Source organism: Ambystoma mexicanum, chromosome 7q, assembly GCF_040938575.1.
Source record: "Ambystoma mexicanum isolate Mex_15411 chromosome 7q, UKY_AmexF1_1, whole genome shotgun sequence".
Classification (NCBI taxonomy): Eukaryota; Metazoa; Chordata; class Amphibia; order Caudata; family Ambystomatidae; genus Ambystoma; species Ambystoma mexicanum.
In genome coordinates this window covers 221,954,079-221,973,270 of record NC_090941.1, presented here as the reverse complement: position 1 = coordinate 221,973,270, position 19,192 = coordinate 221,954,079, and positions in this window count along the sequence as shown.

Below are 19,192 nucleotides of genomic sequence, written 5' to 3'. Positions count from 1 at the left end.
ATTGTAGAGTGTGGTGAGCACTGCAGGGAATGCTCTTTGGAGAAGCTTGAGATGGTGCACAGGGATTGGGGTTGGAGCCTGCGAATGAAATGCTTGAAGGAGAAAAGACGTCCTGAACATTCAGTCTGTGCCCAGGCCCCCACCCCCTTGCTTACCTTAAGGTGGCACACTTTGCTGTGTGCCATCGACTCACTGTGTCCCTATGATGCCTATTCACTTTCACTTCTGTGATCAGGAACCGGCGCTGCAGGGACCTTCCCTTTTTCTTTTTGTTTTTAATTTTTATGGGACGGGCTGTGGGGGACACCCCCAGAACCCCCACTCACAGTAAAGTGAACAAGGGTGTGGGAGACCTCCCTGCAGCCCTTGCCCCCAAATGGGAGATTTAGTTGAAGCTTTCAGGCGTACGTAATTTTCAAACAGCCAAAATTCGGCCAAATCTCCCATTCATGATTTTTAACACAGTATTTTTGGACATTTCCGATTCGCAGACTATTGAGCGTGTTGCACTTGCCTTATTGAAAAGATACTGGGTGGTGCAGAACACCCATTGAGTGCATGGAGAGTGTGGGTAGCACTGCGATTCGCAGTGCGGGTGGCAAAAGTGTGCTGGAATTATAATTGAGAGACTGTGGCCCGTTGTCTATTGGTGAGTGGGCACTTGTTTGCCAAAGTATATTTGCCTACATGTATGCACTGCAGAGCTTGTCAAAGCTGCATGATACACACATCAAAGAGCAGATGTTCGAGATGGCGCATGCCCTCCCTTTACCTGCTTCCACAGGAGAGGGTGGTGGGGGACTGGGCGTACCCACACTGATGCTGGGACAGTTCATGAAAATCTGCAAAAAACCTCTGTGGGAGGTGGGCCTGTGGTTGATTCAACTGATCAGGTTGAAACATTGCAGGATGATAGGAAGGCTTTTTATCTTCGGTTACTGATGCCAAAATGCTTAAAAATGTCAATGTTTGTGATAGAGCAGGACCTGTAATGGCACAGTGACTAATACACCTCCTATGTTTACTGATGTCGACAGGACTGATTGTGATATTTCGCTCACCTCATATGCTTCTATCAATGTCCTTCACAATCAAGGCTGAATCCCTCAATTTTTAAGCATGGCAATTTGGAGTCCAATAACAATGACCAAACTGCCTTGGTGGCTTTAAATTATGTTCTTTCAATGTTAGTTTCTCTATTTGAGAAAATTAAAACAGAAGTTCAGGTTTATACGATCTTGCTCAATTCCATAGAGAGCAAGCTAGAACACTCGGCCAAGGAGTCTGATTTAAAATCTTGTTTACAATTGGATTCATCTTCTGCTAAGACCGATTTAATACAGGTCATTCTTCTTCTTCAAAATTCTCTATGTTTCTCTTAGGATAAATTGTCTGACCAGGTTGGTCGACATAGTCGTAATAAAGAACCTACAATTATTACTGTTGTCACTGACAGTATTCCAGCCATAAACCTTCGGGAAGGATTGGCTGATATACCTCCTCCTTTACAAGAAGCTGATAAGGTGGTTCCACCTCTTTAATCTGTTTACAGTAAGGCTACACAGAATCAGAAGAATGTACAATGAGAAAAAAATTAAAAAGTGCAGAAAAGAAAAAGGTGGATTTGGTGTTCTACGAGGACATTTTTAAGGAAACTCAAGGTCCGAGAATTCTTTGTAAAATCTAAAAAAAAACTGGAATAAACAATCAAGCATAACATTGGCTCCTTGTGCCTTGATGGGCAATGGTAGGTCCTCCTCTTATGGGGAGGATACCCCTTATGATAGGCTGCTGCACAATGTACATATATATTTTATTGCACTTATAGCCTCATTAGCAATTCATGCAGAGGTACCCATACCATTGTGGTAAAAAGAGACATTGAGCCGGATGTGGTATCTCGGGCTCATTTCAATCCTTCTTCAAATCGAAGGTGTAGTGCTCCATCTTGCCTGAAAGTATATATGGATTGTGAGTGTCAAAGCTTTTACCGTAGTCTGCTGGATTAGAGTGTGATCGGAAAAAGGTTAACTCTCTAAGGAGTGGTAATGTTAAGGAACAATCTGAGGTGGATATGATTAATGCCTCAATGTGCCTGAGAAAAGGCATCACACGTCCCCCAAAAAGTCAGAATAAAGGCACCAGACTTCCCTCAAGAAGTCTTAACAACTCAGACACATATGATCCTGTATGGGTGAGAAAACATATGGATTCTGTGAAACCTCTGGTTCTTAGTATCTTAAGGGCTACTAGTAATAATTGGAAGAGCATCCAGGATAGGGAAGTAACAACTACTGGATGCCGGGTCTCTCTTGCTGCAGATGATAATGGTTGTGATATTGAATCTGATAAGAAATGTTTTACCAAGATCCGCCAAATAGGCTTTTGGTTGAGTGTCTGTGCAAAGATGATAATCAACTATTATTGAATAGATTTATTATCTTGTTACGCTTTGAGGAAGTCCCATATTTAAGAGCTACCTCCACAGAAGACATTGACAGGGTTGAATTCATTGATCCTGTCAGAACAGACTTTGTTACTTTGGACATTGGTTCAAACATTGTTTTTCATACAATATTTAGGGAGTCCTTCCCTCTACATCTGCTGGGATTTGATATTACTGCATGTAAACCGTTATATGATCAAAGAGTTGGGGTCACTAATAGTTCACAAGGGGTGAAAGCAGGGACGGACATTGTGATGACCCTGATGGAGGGAAGGGATGGTCAGAGAGAGGTGCAACTGCTGTATGAAGATGCAGTAATGAAATCTTGGGGCAAGATTGGACTTGGCTGGCAGAGGCATTATATAATAATGTCAGAATGAACAATCTACAATCAAGCCTTTTGTACAGATGGAATGTCAGAGCTAGTTTCACGGAAGTCATGCATTCATATGCATATTTTTACAAATCCTGTCTTGGGTTTGATCCTTAAAGGGTTTGAGGTTATTTTAATTCAGGAGTTTTGGCTGATTAGTGGGCTAGTTCTTGATTGTTATATTGTTTGTTTTCCACCAGCCCTTAAAGGTACCAGCGGACAACAGGTAGGAGGCCTTCAACCAATGTTTAAATCATGTATTGGAATGACAGAGATTAAGGAGGAAAATATTCAACAGGGTGCTTTGGTGGAAGGTGTAATTTCATTTGTTGGAGGGCAGTAGACACTTTCTTTTTGTCATCCTATATTGGCACTCTGGAATGTGTATGATAAGTACATTTCTGGACACCTTGTCTAACATTAGAGTGAAATGGATAAGTTTGACCAAGAATGTGTCTATCCTGGTGGCTGGGGATTTGAACCCCACTTGCCCAGGGGCTAATGAGGATATGTATAGTTTGGCATGTTTGCCTTCAGAATAGTCAATTTCAAGGGCCTTGTTTCATGGTCTGAATTAGACTCTGTTCCTCTCGATATTGCGTCTACACATGTTGAATGGTGTGAGTGAAGGAGATACTCCTGGACAACTGGCAGAGAAGAAGAAGCCAGTCTGTTTTAGATTATGTTTTTGTTGGTCAATTATTATTTAAAAAGTGTAAACAGACAAAGGTTGTTTCTTCTGTATTGATTGATCACAATATGTTGATTGTGGTCCTGTTAATTTGGTAATAGCAGTTTTGGCTGCAATTTGTTGATTTAAGAATTTGGCAAAAATATATGTGGGGGTGGGTTTAGGCTAAACATTAATGTGGGGGGTTAAAGGGGGAGTATGTGGGGGTCCCCCTCCATATTTTATCAGCAAAATGAACCGTTTAGAAAAAGAGAATTCATGAAATCTACTTTGATGATAAATACTCAATAAAATCATACAGAACCGATAATTTAGATGTTAACCCAGGTAATAAGCGGGTGACCTGGAATTCTTTGGCAATTGATCAATTTAATGCAAGAAGTGGAACATTTTTGAGCAAAACATCAATTGAATGGAAGAAGCATACTTTTAACTTAGATAACTATCAGGATTTTATAAATAGCACGATAAAAGATGTTTTTTTTTAAAAAAAATAAGTTGGGTACACCTGGGTACACCTAGTAAATATACTAATGTGTATGACCCATCTGTTGCTGAGACGAAAAGGGAAATGAGAATGTAATTAGAAGGATTGAGAAACAGAATTTGGAATTAGATTTTAAACAAAAGCGAATCCAGAAGATAAGACACGATTTTAAAAATGGGTGCAAGAAGCAGAGAGTACATCTTTTTCAAGAAGATGCTGGCATCATGCTCAAAGTCCTTCAGAAGAAAGATGTAGTGAATTTTTGGAGATTAATTAATTCTGTTGGGAGTATTCAGGCAGTTTAACACTGTGGCGTACTCAGACTGGGTTTGCCATTTTGAAAATCTTTATTCTAGTGAAACTGAAATTTCTTTGTCTATCGGCAATGCCTGGGAAATACATGGTGACCCTGGGTCTATAGACTTGGACCACAAAGCTTTACAGGAGGTCATATTTAGAGCGAGTAACCTGAGGGCTCAGGGGCCGAATTTACTCTTGAATAGAGTTTTTAAGGCAACCTGGCCCCATGGGCTATTATTCTAACCATATTATTCAAAGACCTAGTAAATAAGGAGGAATTGCCTGTTTCTTGGCCATCCTCATATATTGTTCCAGTCTTCAAAAAAGGTGTAAAAACAAACCCAAAAAGCTATCATCCTATAGCCATCTTGGATGCTGATAGTAAGGTCTTTGCTTCTATTTTTTTACATCATTTGGAAGATTGTGTCATGCGTGTGGGCAAGTATAAGAAACCTCAAACAGGTTTTAGGAAGCTATATAGTACAAACTTAAATGTCTTTCTCCTGAGGAGCTTTCAGGAGAAAGCTTGCAATAAAAATACTAATCCATATATGTTGCTTTGATCAATTTAACATCAGCATTCAATACGGTCAATTGCAACCTCCTCCTGAGAAGGCTCTTTTCGTGGGGTATCCCACCTGGCCTGTTCAGATTGATTATCGGCCTTCATATGCATTCATATGTTCAAGTATGCCTGGATTAGAAAGGTTCCTGTCCTGGAAAATTATTACTAGGCAGGGTTGAGGCAGGGGTGCATTTTGACCCCCTGCCTCTTTAACTTTTACTTATCAGACATTGGGGAAGTTGTTGTGTGTCACCTAAATTGGGCACGCTTTGATTTGTCTGGATGGTTTTATGTTGGTTTAAGCAAATGACTGTCTGTTAATTGATTGCACACCAGTAGGTCTACAACGTCTGCTATCTTGTTTCTCAAAAGATGCTTATGAAAATCTGCTAAAAATTAACACAGGGAAATATAAAGTCTTGCAACTTATGCATGCATGAGAGGAAATCAATCTTCAGACGGAGCAGATTATTTCATCTATCTAGGTTTCCCTGTTGTTCGTAGGCCTAGTAATCATTGTATTACTGATTATTTGAAGCATACGACTTTGGCATCTCAGATGACTCAAATCTTTTATAAGTATTGCAAGTTCTCACTGATTCCGTTTTAAAGTTTTACGAGGGAAAGGTGATTCCAAAGCTAACCTACTGAATTGAGACATTGCAGCTTTTGGTCCTTGATCTTCTTCAAACATTTGAAAGTATTATCTGGCACAGGTGTTGAACATTCCAAATGCAGTTGCGACTATCGCAATTCATTATGAACTTGGTTTGAATTTTGAATTCCATTTTGGTTAGAGCCAAGAGGAAGTACCTTCAGCTATATTATAGAATGTGAAATCCTTTGGATAATACATTGTATTATGATTTGGAAATCATTATTAATTCCAAAAGCGTACAAGGGATTCATTCTGCTTGTGAGTCTTGTGACACGAAAGGAGAAACAGGATCTTTATCAGTGTGAATGGCTCTGTACATTGGATAGTTTACATGGTTATGAATCCCTCTCCCGTTTGAAATATGTACACAAATGTTTCTGTGTCCTTGAGCCCTACTTAAAAATGTTCCCTAATCCTAGTGCTCGGTTGGTATTTAAACAGTTTAAATGGCATTTACACCCTAGTAGGGAGATTTTGAGGAGACAAAATCTGGTTAGACTGCAGTTATCTTACTGCAGCTTCTGTAAAGATCAAAATGAACTTGAAACTCTGAAGCATTTGCTAATTTAATGTCTGAAGCTGCTATCCCTTTGTGTCTGTAATTTTAAAGATTTGTATGTTCCATTAGTTTTATTGCGAGTGAAAAATGATGGGTGCTGTGTTTGGAAGATTGCCCTACTCTGTAGCATTTGAAAAATGTGGGGTTTCTGAATTGTTTGAACCTGGACAAGAAGAACATAGATGATTGAATTGTATTATGTATATTTTATATGGTATGAAATGTATCTGATTGAATGTTTACACTGGTTTCTAGTATGTGGGATTTTATGTCTTTTGAATATTGTATTTGTTTATATATGCATATTCTTTTGCATTGTTAAGATTGAACATTTTTATTTTTTTCCAATATGCAATAAAAAATAAATCCACTCTTCAGATCAGAATAGGGAGAGTATTTATTGAAAAGGTACAAAAAGCAAGGTTGAGAAGGCTTCATCTGACAATGTTTACCCTGAATCCTGAAACTTTTGAAAAGGCATTTTGTGAAAGAAAAAGAAAATATTGATGCTGAGTACCTTCAAAATTAATAAACCAAATGCAGGTTCTAAAGATACATAGATCTACATAGAACATAGAAGGTGGACCAAAACTTCCCCTAGGACTTGGCGTTCCCTTTCCCACATTATGCTGTAAACAAATCATGCAGTTTTGGACAAAACGTTCAGCTACGTTAGACATTTTGTCATTCACCCATACATTTTCCAGCATTTTTGTAATCTTGCGGGCACATATATGTGTAGGGCCATGAGCCATGACAACCATCATCATAATATATGTGTCAGGAAGTAGCCATTTCACTTCAAATCTGTCCACTCAACACCCATCATCATCAAGTTTCCCCAAGCCCTCAGTCCACTTTTTCGACTCTTCCAAAGTGGCATCGGCTTGGATATCCCTCACAGAATCGATACTCTCATACATAGTACAGGCATTTGTGGCTTCTCTTGAAGAATATATGTCTAAAGAGAGGTCAGTGGCATTCTGTTTAGCTATCTGGTCAGCAAAAGCATTCCCTTTTCCTATATCATCTACAATCTTTTGATGCGCTGTGCATTTTACAATATCTAACTGAGTAGGGAGTGCAAGCGCTGAGAGTAGCCGTACTATCAAGGAGCCATGATGGATCTTTGTACCATGTGAAGTTAAGAACCCTCTTTCTGACCAAAGTCTCCCAAAGTTGTGAACCACCCCAAAGGCATACTAACTGTCAGTGTATATATTCACGGTAAGCCCTTCGGAAAGTTTGCAAGCTCGGGTCAATGCTACAATCTGTGCGGCCTGCACAGAGTTATGCGTGATTCTCTTGGTTTCCACGACCGTGCTCAACGTAGTGATTGCATAAGCAGCTGTGGATGTACCATTCGGAAGTTTGAAACAGGAACCATCGCAAAACAGCTCCCCTTGCGGATTGTTCAAAGGAGTATCTTTTAGATCAATTCTACCCTTTGTCTCTTGTCGGTAGTGTAAAGACAGTCATGTGACTCTTCGTCACTGCAAGCAGTACCTTGCGGGAAAGGTAAGAGTTAATCTGGATTAAGAACACAACACCTCTTAATTTGTATGTGTGGTGCAAACAAGATCAATTCATAGTTTGTCAACAGTGCGGACGTGAGGTGTTGCGTTTGAGTTCTGTTCAGTAGAAAATCTACAGAGTGAGGTACCATCAATGTTAAAGCATGGCCTAGGACCTTTCCCTCACTCTGTTTTACAGACGCAGCAGCAGCAGCGACAGCTCGCGAACATCTTGGCAAAGCGCATGCTACAGGGTGAAGGGCGGAAGAAAAGTAACCGCATGGCCTATTCTTCCCTCCATGTTCCTGCGTTAACACAGCCAAAGCACATCCATCACATTCATGCACAAACAACACAAAGGCCTTTTCATAATTTGGTGTGCCCAAACCGGTGCCGAGCACAATGCAGTCTTGAGCAAATCAAATGCACGCTGGTGCTCCATGTTCCACGGCAATGGTGAACAAATGCCCTTCTTCGTCAGAGTCAACATCGGCTTAATCGTTAACGAGAAATTAGGGATCCACTGTCTACAGTAAAAAGCCATTCCTATGAAGGCTCCAACTTCTTTCTGCATATTTGGTACAGACATGCTAGAGATAAGTTTTATCTGTTCAGGTGTCAATCTTCTTCCCTCCTTTGACAGGAGATAGCCTAAATAGGCGACCTCCTGACAACAATATTGGAATTTCGTAAGTGAAGCTTTATGTCCATGTTTAGCCAGGTGAATAAGCAAAAACACAGTGCCCTCCATACAAGCACTTTCTGAGTCGGCAGCTAAAAGCAAGTCATCAACATTTTGAAGCAGTGTACAAGTAGAGGGCAACTCAAGGGTATCGAGTTGTTCTTTCAGAGCTCTACTGTAGATGTTAGGACTTTCCGTGTAACCCTGTGGTGCACGGGTAAATGTGAAGGAGCGTCCCCCTAAGGTGAACTCGAACAAATATCTACTATCCTTGTGTATAGGAATACTAAAGAAAGCATTCTTTAGATCCACAACACTAAAATGAGTAGCTGAGGCCGGAATCATAGTCAGTATCGTCGTCACATCAGGCACAATTGGAAATTGTGGAGCGACAATCTTATTGATGGCACGTAAATCAATTATGAAATGAAAAGGAATTGCATTATCGCCTTTTTTGTACACGGGCAAAAACGGACTATTGCATAAACTACCTGCAATTTCCTCAAACACCCCTCGATGCACAAAATCAGGGATGATGCATTTCAAAGCTTGCTTATCATCAGCTGAAATCTTATACTGCGGAATGAGCGGCAGCTTCTCTCCATGTTTCAAAACAATCTTAACAGGCTCAATTTGTAAAACACCGACATCATTGTCATCAACTGCCCATAAACACTCTGGAACAGCACTAAATTCCGGCGGCAAAGGTCTAGTCAAGAATTGGGAGACAGAAAGTTGCTGTGGGGAAATCGTCAAATGCACTCCATCAGAGGAACAATGAATTACTGCATTTAATTCCTTCAACAGATTCAACCCCAGCAAATTCTCTCCACAATTTGAAGTCAAAAGGAATGGACAATGGTCCGTGAACGGACTCAAAGAAATAGGCACCGCAGAAGAAACCGGACAGACAACTGGTGTGCCAGAAAACCCTACAGAAACATTGTTTGCCCTGACAGTGGAATGTTTGGAACCCGAGAATGATCAATGGAACACTTCTGTGCCCCTGTATCTATCAAGAATAGATGTTTCCTATGTCCCACTAACATTTCAATGTAGGGACCTTTCTGATTAACGGGTATAGGCGTAGGTTCCAAACCCTGCTTCGGGCAATCCTAACGAAACAGAATATCATCGAAAGGAAGTTATTCAGCGAGGTAAGCGGCAGAAGGATGATAAAATATGTTTCCAGTATCCATACTTGGTGCCTGATTATCCTGTGAAAAAGGCTGCTGTGAATCTTGTGAAAACTGACCTCTACCAGGGCCCCCTACACCCGGGCGACCTCTGGGTCGTCTACCCATGTTCTCAAATGTGTTATTTGACCTCTGTCGAAGGACCGGGCATTGTGCACGCCAATGACCCTCTTGCCTCCAATAGGCATACTGGTTAATCTTTCCAACCTCTTTCTATATTCAAATATCCTCTCAACATGCTCTTGTACTTTCTCCACAGTGTCTGCAGAGAATGCTAAGGTGTTCAGTTTCCTAAACCCTTGTGGGATATCTCTTTTGTTTAATCTGTCCCACATTACACATAAATGAATACCTAATCCCTCAATAAAAACATTTTTCTCACGAAAATTGTCCATATTAGAAAGTGTGGCAAAAACATTAGTTCGATCACCCCCCTCCATACAATGCTTAGCCCACACAATCAATTCACGTTCCTTCTCTGGAGGTACAGTATTGCGAGTAACAACCCTCGATCCCGCTCCCTGATCTACTACAAGCGGTGCAGTACCACTTTGAAGAGGGAGAGTAGGCATGTTCAACAGAGGTGTTATCACTGGTACAACAGGAAAGAATGGAGGAGCAGGTGGAGGAGCAGGCGGAGGAGCAGTAACAAAAGGAGGACCCACGACTGGAGGAGGAGGAATGACAAGAGGAACGATAGGAGCAGGAGGAGGAATAACAGCAGGAAGAGCCAAAGCAGCAGGAAGAGGAACATACGGAGGTGGCGCAGTGGCACCAGGCCTTCGTTCATTTAACAATTTATTGGTAAGTTCGTCGGAAATATTAAAGTCTTTAGAGGGATAGATTTTCTGGATACCAAGTGAGAAATCCCTATCCAAATTCCTAGTCGACTCAGACTGTTTATCTTGGTCGTATAACAATGCTTTTTCGGCGTTTGTCTTATGACGACGCGCATGTTTTTCTCTACTCTTAAGCTGCTGTAAAGCTTCTTTCTTCCAATTTTGTAATACGTCAAATGCTGCAGGTCTAGCCTTTTTCTTTAATAGTATAGATTCTACGTATTCTATGCGAGGGATCTCAAAACTACCATTGATTGGCCACTGAAGTTCGGAAGCATGTCTAGTTTGTCTGTGCCAAATATCATTAAACACTATACTACCAATGCCATGCTTACAGTACATAGTACAAGCCGGCGACCCCTGTTGCACCGGACGGCTAAATTCCAAAGAATGTCTGTCACTGGGAATAATGCCCTAAAGAAGGCAGACAATTTCCCAGGCATGTCAGAATACTGGTGTTACCCGGTCAATAATTGTACTTGCAAGTGCAATGCTCCAAAACAAATTATCAGGATACTTAAGAATCGGGAAACGACTCACCTGATTAGTGTGAGGAGGTCCGATTGGATTTCAAAGCTTTTTCTAACAAATTTTACCTCGTGTTTGGTGATTTTGGCAAATCTGCCCGCCTCAATATGTGGACCCTCATCAAGATGCCGACTCGGACCACGTGCTCACCGTCTAGGGATCGGGCCGTGCAGCGCTGTTGAGGTGTCACGTCTCATTCAGAAAGGGGCCCCCTTCTTTTTTACACCGTCCGATCCCAGTCCGATAGCAGCGTCAACCTTCAACGAGCTGGCATCAATCTTGAGGGTCCCTATTCGGGCGCCATCTGTGAAAGCAGGTTATAAAGATACATAGATCTTTATTCAAAGTAACTGAACAGTTTTCAAAGAAACAGAGTATTGGATAGCTATCAGGCCCTCAGTTCACCACAGTGAATACCAGCACGTTCGGTGTGGGAAGTGAGTGGGACTGTACATCAGAATACTCGTGCCTTTTATTCAGTATGTTATCTGATGTTTAATCCACTTGCAGGTTAACCATTTACATGGGCTAGAGGTTCATGCCCTAATTTATGCAGCTATACATTTAGGGGTTATCCTTAACATATTTGCAAACAAGTTATAATAGCAACAGTGTGTCTTTGGATTTCGCTTTGATCCTTCACATACATCTTAAACAGTATAGTCAAACAAGTGTTCACATTGGATGCTCGAACAGTGTTATGCACAATATACATTTATGGATTAGTCTCGTTGGTACAGGTAATCCTTTATACACAGGTCAACGAAGGACAAGGTCTCAGTACATGACCCTAACATTGGGCCTGCCGGCAGTTTACATATTAACTTGTACACAGAGGTCAAGACGGCCATGTTGCATTCAAAATGACACTGTCCACCATCTTAGAACACAGGGTGACTTTAGAGAGAGAATCTAAAATGGCAGATGAACCTAAAATGGCGGCTTACACAGATTTAAGGTCAGGACCTTGCAAAGCGGATTTCCTCGCAGAGCGACTTGGCCTAGGTCAATATATATATATATATATATATATACGCCATCTAGAGGATATAATATGATTTCCCGTTTGACAATGTGTTTCCTGTTGTACCGCACGGAAGCACATTTCCGGCTTTGCTGGCATTCATGAACTGTCATCAATAATCTGACATAAATTATGAATGTCTGCTCACCTGTATTTCCAATTTCTGCCTAATGTAAAAGGCAAAGAGCTCCCTCAACAGTATGAAAAGAAATAGTGAAAGCGGGAGGCACTGCCTAGCCCCCCAAGTGGTTCTAAAGGAGATTGAAAATGCTCCATTGACCCCATCCTTGCTCTTTGGGTGACATAATTCACCCTCATCATTCTAATCAGGTGCTCCTCAAAGCGATATTTCTTACGTGATGCATGCTTCAACCAGCAGTCAACTCAGTTCAGCATTTTTTTGCATACAGTGCAAAAAGCCCCAAACTTTTCAATACATTTCTTACTTTTCCAAATATAGACACTATATATATATATATATATACATATATATATTATATATACACTATATATTCTCACTATTTTCCAAATATAGAACAAGGCCGATCCGATGCCTGTTTTCAGCTTTCAGCCTGTGGTCCTTCCTACTACCAGCTACCCAGGAGCAGGAGCTCCTCCGTCGGGATCTGCCACTGCAGGAGCAGTTCAGCGGCTGACACGAAGCCCAGCTGACACCCGTTGAATTCTAACGTAGTGCAGTAAGAGACTAGGCACTAGATTCTGCCTACGACACACCCGCACCAACGCCTCTAAGCAAATCTCACATACCCCACAGCAGCTCACCCTCATCCACCGCTACATGCAAAACCACTACCACAGGGGTTAAACTGCCTGTGTTCAAGGGCGCCCTTATCAATGCTAGATCTCTCACAGCACACGCTCTAGACATTGCCGACCTCATCACCACTGCTGACCTTGATTTCATCGCCATATCCGAAACCTGGCTACATGCCGCATCTGGCCCCTCTCTATCCCTTGCTTTACCGCCTGACTACGGCATCATGCGTTGTGACCACACCTCTGCCCAATCCAGAGGCGGCGGCGTGGCCTTCATCCACAAAAACTCCCTTGACCTAAGAGTGGTATCCGACTCCAAACTCGAATCAGCTGAACTGTTGTCAATCAAACTATTACTAATGCCCAACCAAACGGCCACCCTTCACCTTATATATAGGCCCCCAGGTCCAGCACCTACCTTTGTCAGTGAAATCTCTACTCTCTTCCTTGACAAAACGAAAAACAATTCACAAACAATCATCCTAGGTGACCTCAACTTAGGTCGTGGTGACCCAAAAGATCCTGTGGCAATTGATCTGGAGCATGTTCTTACAGACCTTGGTCTCACCCTGTACATCCCAGAACCGACCCATATCAAAGACAGGACCATTGATTGGTTAGCCGGCTCCAATTGCAATGTCCAGGTCCTCAACAACACCACTTGCTTATGGTCTGACCATCACATCATAACTTTTAATATTGAAGCAATCCCGCAAGCCCCGACACCGATAGCCCCAGCACTCCCCACTCGTAGTAAAAAAAATATAACTAACAACTCGTCCCACTGTTACTCCCTTCCCTCAACGCGGCTACCAACTCATGTTCTGATCCCACCTCCCTAGCAGACACCTATAACCAAACTATGCTCACGGCTATAGATTCTATAGCACCCATCAAACTTAGGAAGGCCAAACCACGAGCACATCTTAACTCATGGTTCACTACACAGTTAAGAATCCTCCGCAAAGTTAAACGCTGTGCGGAAAATAGCTGGAAAATCCACCCGTCTGATAAGCATAAAGATGGTTTCCTACTTGCCTCCCTCACCTACAAAGATGCCAACATCACTGCTGAAAAAGAGTCGCTTAACAATCGTATTCTTCAAACTCTAAGGAACTCTTTAGAATCCTAAAAGAGCTCGAAACCCCAGTCTCCCCTCCAGACACATGCACGAAAGATAGTAAATGGTGTGCTAACATTCAAGCAGCCTTACTAAATAAAATCTCCATGCTTCAATCCAAAATTAAAGACAAGCAGGACAGCCTGAAGCTTGACAACCGCTCACTCTCCCCTGCCAGGTCCATCCCTTTAGACACTGCCAACACCAAACCGTTCATCTTCTCACCGCTCACCGTTACTGAGGTAGAAAATATCATCCTCAGAATTAAACCATCCAACTGCCAAGGTCAACTTGCCCAGTTCCCATCATTAAGGACTCTGCCCATGACCTAGCTCCATTCATTACGGCCTTCATCAACTCCTCCTTTAAAACAGGAATTGTCCCGGACAACCTTAAGGACGCCTGGGTGATCCCGTTACTCAAAAAACCTTCCGACCTACCACTACAGTACCGTTTTTGCTTAAGATTCTGGACCGCGCAGCTTACCTTCAGATCCAAAACTACCTGGAGTCTAACAATCTGCTAGGTCTACGACAATCCGGTTTTCGGCCCAGACACGGGACCGAAACTGCTCTAATAGACCTAAAAACCCAGATTGAAGTATTGAAGGACAAGGGCAAATTAGCAATGCTATTGCTCCTCGACCTCTCCGCCGCATTTGATTTGGTCAACCACCAGATCCTTTGCAGGCACCTCCACTCTGCTGCCAACTTCTCATCCTCTGCTGCGGCATGGATCAAATCCTTTTTGAGCAACAGATCCATGAGGGTTTTTTCACCATCCGCAGCCGCGGACATCTCCCATATTCACTGCGGCATACCTCAGGGATCTTGCGTGCCACCTACACTTTACAACATTTTTATGAAACCACTCTTTGATGTGCTTGACTATCTGGGTGTCTCCTACACCAATTATGCGGATGACACCCAGATACTCATACCCATCTCAGGTGATTATCTAGCTGACACCAAGGCCCTCAATGGCGTCTACCTGGTCATCCAGGCCTGGATGGCCCAACACCAGCTATGTCTGAATGACGATAAAACGGAGCTCCTTATCTTGGGTACCTCACAACACCTGAGCAAACCTGAGCCGTCTTATCAGTCATTCACCATAGACGGTAATACCATAGAAGTCTCGAAAGACACTAAAACGTTAGGCTTTTTCCTTGATGCCACCCTATCCTTATCTAGACAAATAAATGCAGTCAGGTCTGCCTCTGCTTACACGTGCAAACGTATTGTAGCCTGCAGACCGTTTCCTACCACCCCCAACAGTGTCATACTAGCTAGAACCCTCATATGGCAAAAATTGATTATTGCAGTGCTCTTTACTTAGGTACCAGCCAAGAGAACCTGAACAAACTCCAAACTACCCAGAATAATGCCATTCGAGCAGCCTTGAACATCCCCCGCAACCACCACATTTCAGAATCCAGAACCAACCTAAAGTGGTTATCTGTCAAGCAGAGAATTTCCTTAAAAACACTTGCCCTCACGCACAAATACCTGGCCAACAAAGCCCCAATCTACCTCTGCAGTCGGCTATCTCGCCACTCTACCGCCTGACCATTAAGAACTGCCCAGAATCATTGTCTATTGATCCCCAGGTTTAAGCTTCAAAAAGCGGGGGGCACCAGCTTCCCTGTCCTAGCCTCCAAACTATGGGACCCCCTCCCCGCTACTATCAGAGCTGAAGACTCTTTCAATACCTTCAAGACCAAAACCAAATCTTGGCTCTTTGACCAGCAATAAGACATGCTCTGCATCTCTTTCTTACATACTCTAGCCCGTTACTATCTCTGTACACCCTAGGGTATATCCTCTGTTAATCCTAGTGGCACTGTAATCTATGTAATATTTGTAATTAGAAAGACGGTTAATATGCTGTTACTGTAAATTCTGTAATGTAATTTTTGTCTGTATTTTACTGCAACTATGTACAAATTGCGCCCTGATGCCACCAGGCCTTATGGACTGCGCATTATAAATAAAACAAATACAAATACAAATATATTAATCACTCTCTGTGTATTATCTGCAGCATAACTGTTTGGGATCAAACCAGCATGGTCTAACCCCACAGGCAAAGTCATTATTTTCTCGATATAGTTGACTAGTATGCTAGTGTACATTTATCCATCTTGGCTCCTTAAGGTTAGCAGCCTATATGATGAGCATGGGGAGGTATGCTTTCCTGCCTTCAAAATAATGGCAACATGACCGTTTGCCATTAAAGGGGTCATATTAACTGTTTCTTGAAAATGGTTAAACAGAGAAAGAAAGCACGGGTGCAGCAGTGACATGTATTTTTTAAATAAAATAAGGTGGTCAGGCCATTGTTGCCTAGGCATTAGTCCAACTGACAAAATGTCTTCACCCTGTAATTGGGCTGTCTATTGCTCTTCTGAAATGATTGGGATCTCAATCTTCCCTAGATATAATGGTTGTGTTTGTATACTGAACTTGGAATCAGTGTGGAATACAAACTAGCAAACTCAGACTTCTCCTTTTCTTTACCCAATAGTCTGCCGTATTGTTTTTTCAAAAGCCAGTAGATACGTCATAATATTCCTGATCTGAAGTTGTACCACATTTGGACCTTGTTAGAAAATCATCTATTGTGATTGCAGCAGCATGCTTTCCATTTTGTTAGTAATGAGATTATTATGTTGGGCCCTAACAGCTTTCAGCCTTTTCATGAGGGTAAAAAACAGACTAGCGTTGTGCTGAGTTCCCAAGGAAAATAGCTGCCAATGGAGATCTGATCCAACCTGCATCCAAGATTTCTTTGCCTATGCTGACACTTGGATGAAATGAAGTATCTGCTTTTAGGGTATCCCAATTGTTAGTATGAATATGAGGTGTCTTCAATACTCTTGTCTTTAAAAACATGTTGTATAGTTTTGCAAATCTGTTTTTAATTACCAATCCCTCTAATCACAATATATCTCACCCCCTACACTTCTAAAGGTCCAGGTCTATCAAATTATAACCCTGATCAGACCAGGTTATAGGCTCAATCGGAGATTCACTGATATGCCTAACCAGCTCTGCAGATTTACATATCATATCAATAAGTGAGTAAAAAAGATGCCTTTGGGACTGGAAAGAACAATCAATCTGTATACGTTGCATATGTCTCCAGCCATCTATCAACACCACAGGATTAAGTTGTGATATCAGCTTTGTATACATTTCCTCAATGGGGTTACATGTCTTGGTGATAGGTCAATACAGCTTAGGATGGACAAAACTATTGATGTCTCCAGCTACAGTATTACTACCCTGTGCATATGACCTACTAATTTGCCAGCATTAGCTGAAAAAATACTTCCTGACCCTGGTTTTGGGTATATACTGACATTATAGAAAACAGCTCCCACAACAGCAATAGAGCATTATTTCCCTTTTTAAGTTAAATAAAACATTGTTCCTAAACAATATTGTCAACCCCCATCTCTTGGAGTTGATACAGGTATAGAAACATTGAGGGTACTTTATTCTTACCAGTTTTTGGGTGTCCTACTGCAAGAGGAGTGTACCTTGAACACGTATGAGGTGGGGCAATGAAGCCCCCTTAAATTCAATGTGTATACATTTCTTAATCATTTGAGTATTTAAATGTTGATAGTTCCCAAATGTGTATATTTTAAGTAGACTCAGTAGCTTAGCCCCGGTATACCCTCACCCGCCATCCCAACAATTGTGACAAGATCTGGTAAAGCTTTACTCTGATAGTGTGGTCAAAGAATTCGTTTTATGTTTTAAATCCCTTTGGTAATAATAAAGTTATCAGCATGTGTATTCAAAGATAGCAATACAAAAATGACATCCTTCAAAAGAGAAGAAACAAAAAGGGGGAAAGCAACCACTCCCCTCCTTCAATATACTCTCCCATCTCTCTCTCCAAGTTTACATCACTGACACGCATGAGCTCACCACTCTACTTCCCTTACTTGAAATACTACATTCCATATCTAATCTACCCTTTGCTACCATCATTGAAAAAAACTCTTTTGCCTTTTTTCCCTCTTAACCACAACCATCCCTCCCTAAGGATTCCCCCTTCCCTTATGTTGGTATCAAATTAGGCGAGGAAGTAAGTTAATAAAATAATTGATCCCAATCTGTTACAATTCCTTCTTCTGTTTCCAGATCTGTATTCCTGCGCAGAATCTCCATTTCAGCTAAACCTCACTATTGAATATCTTTTACACATTGCTGGAAAAGTAGACCCTTAGATAATTTTTGTATTTTTCCTACTCCCCGGTACTAACACCCACAAGCAAAAGGATGCCACTCATTCATAAGAATCATGCATTAAGTACTAATTCTATCTAGTACATTGTTCCCAAATTTCAAGATTACTGGCCAGTCCCACACCATGTGCCAAAACCCTGCCGAGTTATGTTCACATCTCAGACAATTATGGGATAGTTTGGGTCCATTGCATGAAGGTTTGCTGGGGTCGTGTATACCCTGTGTAAGAAATTGAATTGAATCAATTCAAATCTAGCATTCCTTGATACCTTTTCACCTGTTCCCATATCTTAAGGCATTCACAGTCTGATATTTCATAGCACACATCATTTTCTCGCTTATCGTTAACTATGAGGATCGATGAGAGCCTGTTCTCCCTCAGTATCTTATAAATATGTGAAATTGTTCCTTTTCCATCATCCATTGATAACATTGCCTGTAGTATTTGAATAGTTTCCAGTTTCTCCAGGATATTCATCCACATTTCGGCCATTTTTCTAACTACCTGGCAAATGCCAGAAAATACCCTTTAGGCACTTTATATTTCCCTGTCCACAGCTCAAAATCAAGTAGTTTTCCAACATTAAACAAGTCACCCATTGAGCTACACACCTTATACTGCAAAATAGAGAGACCTGACCCTTTAAGAAGAAGGATTGCAAACACACTTCAGCTGGAATTTCAGTAACATCCTTTTCTACGTCATATGTAAGAAATTAACTACACATGTGTCTCCCTTCATTCCCGTTGGATCCCAAATAAAGTTCTGTTCCCTGCCTATATCATAGAAGAAACCCTATCAACCATTGTATCTCCCCTTCAAGTAAATCATTCCATCGGATTGCATGTTGTAATTGGGCTGCCAAGAAATAAAGTTCAGAATCTGGGAGGGCAGCATCCACAATGCCACCCTACGCCTGCCCGTTCCCCAGAGTAGTTCTACAATATTAGCATCCAACAATTTGAAGAAAATCTGTTTTTATCATGTACGGAATATTTGTGAAGAAATGCAATAGTCTCGGTGTGAGGAGGTGTCGGTGAAAACCGAGGAAGCATGCAGGGCCGTAAGGGGTTAATCAGGATGTGCGCGACAGTTACAAAGAAGAGGTCTGCCAGGAGAGGGAGGTTGTACCACGAGGGATGGAGGAGAAAGCAGGTCACAGGCCAGAAA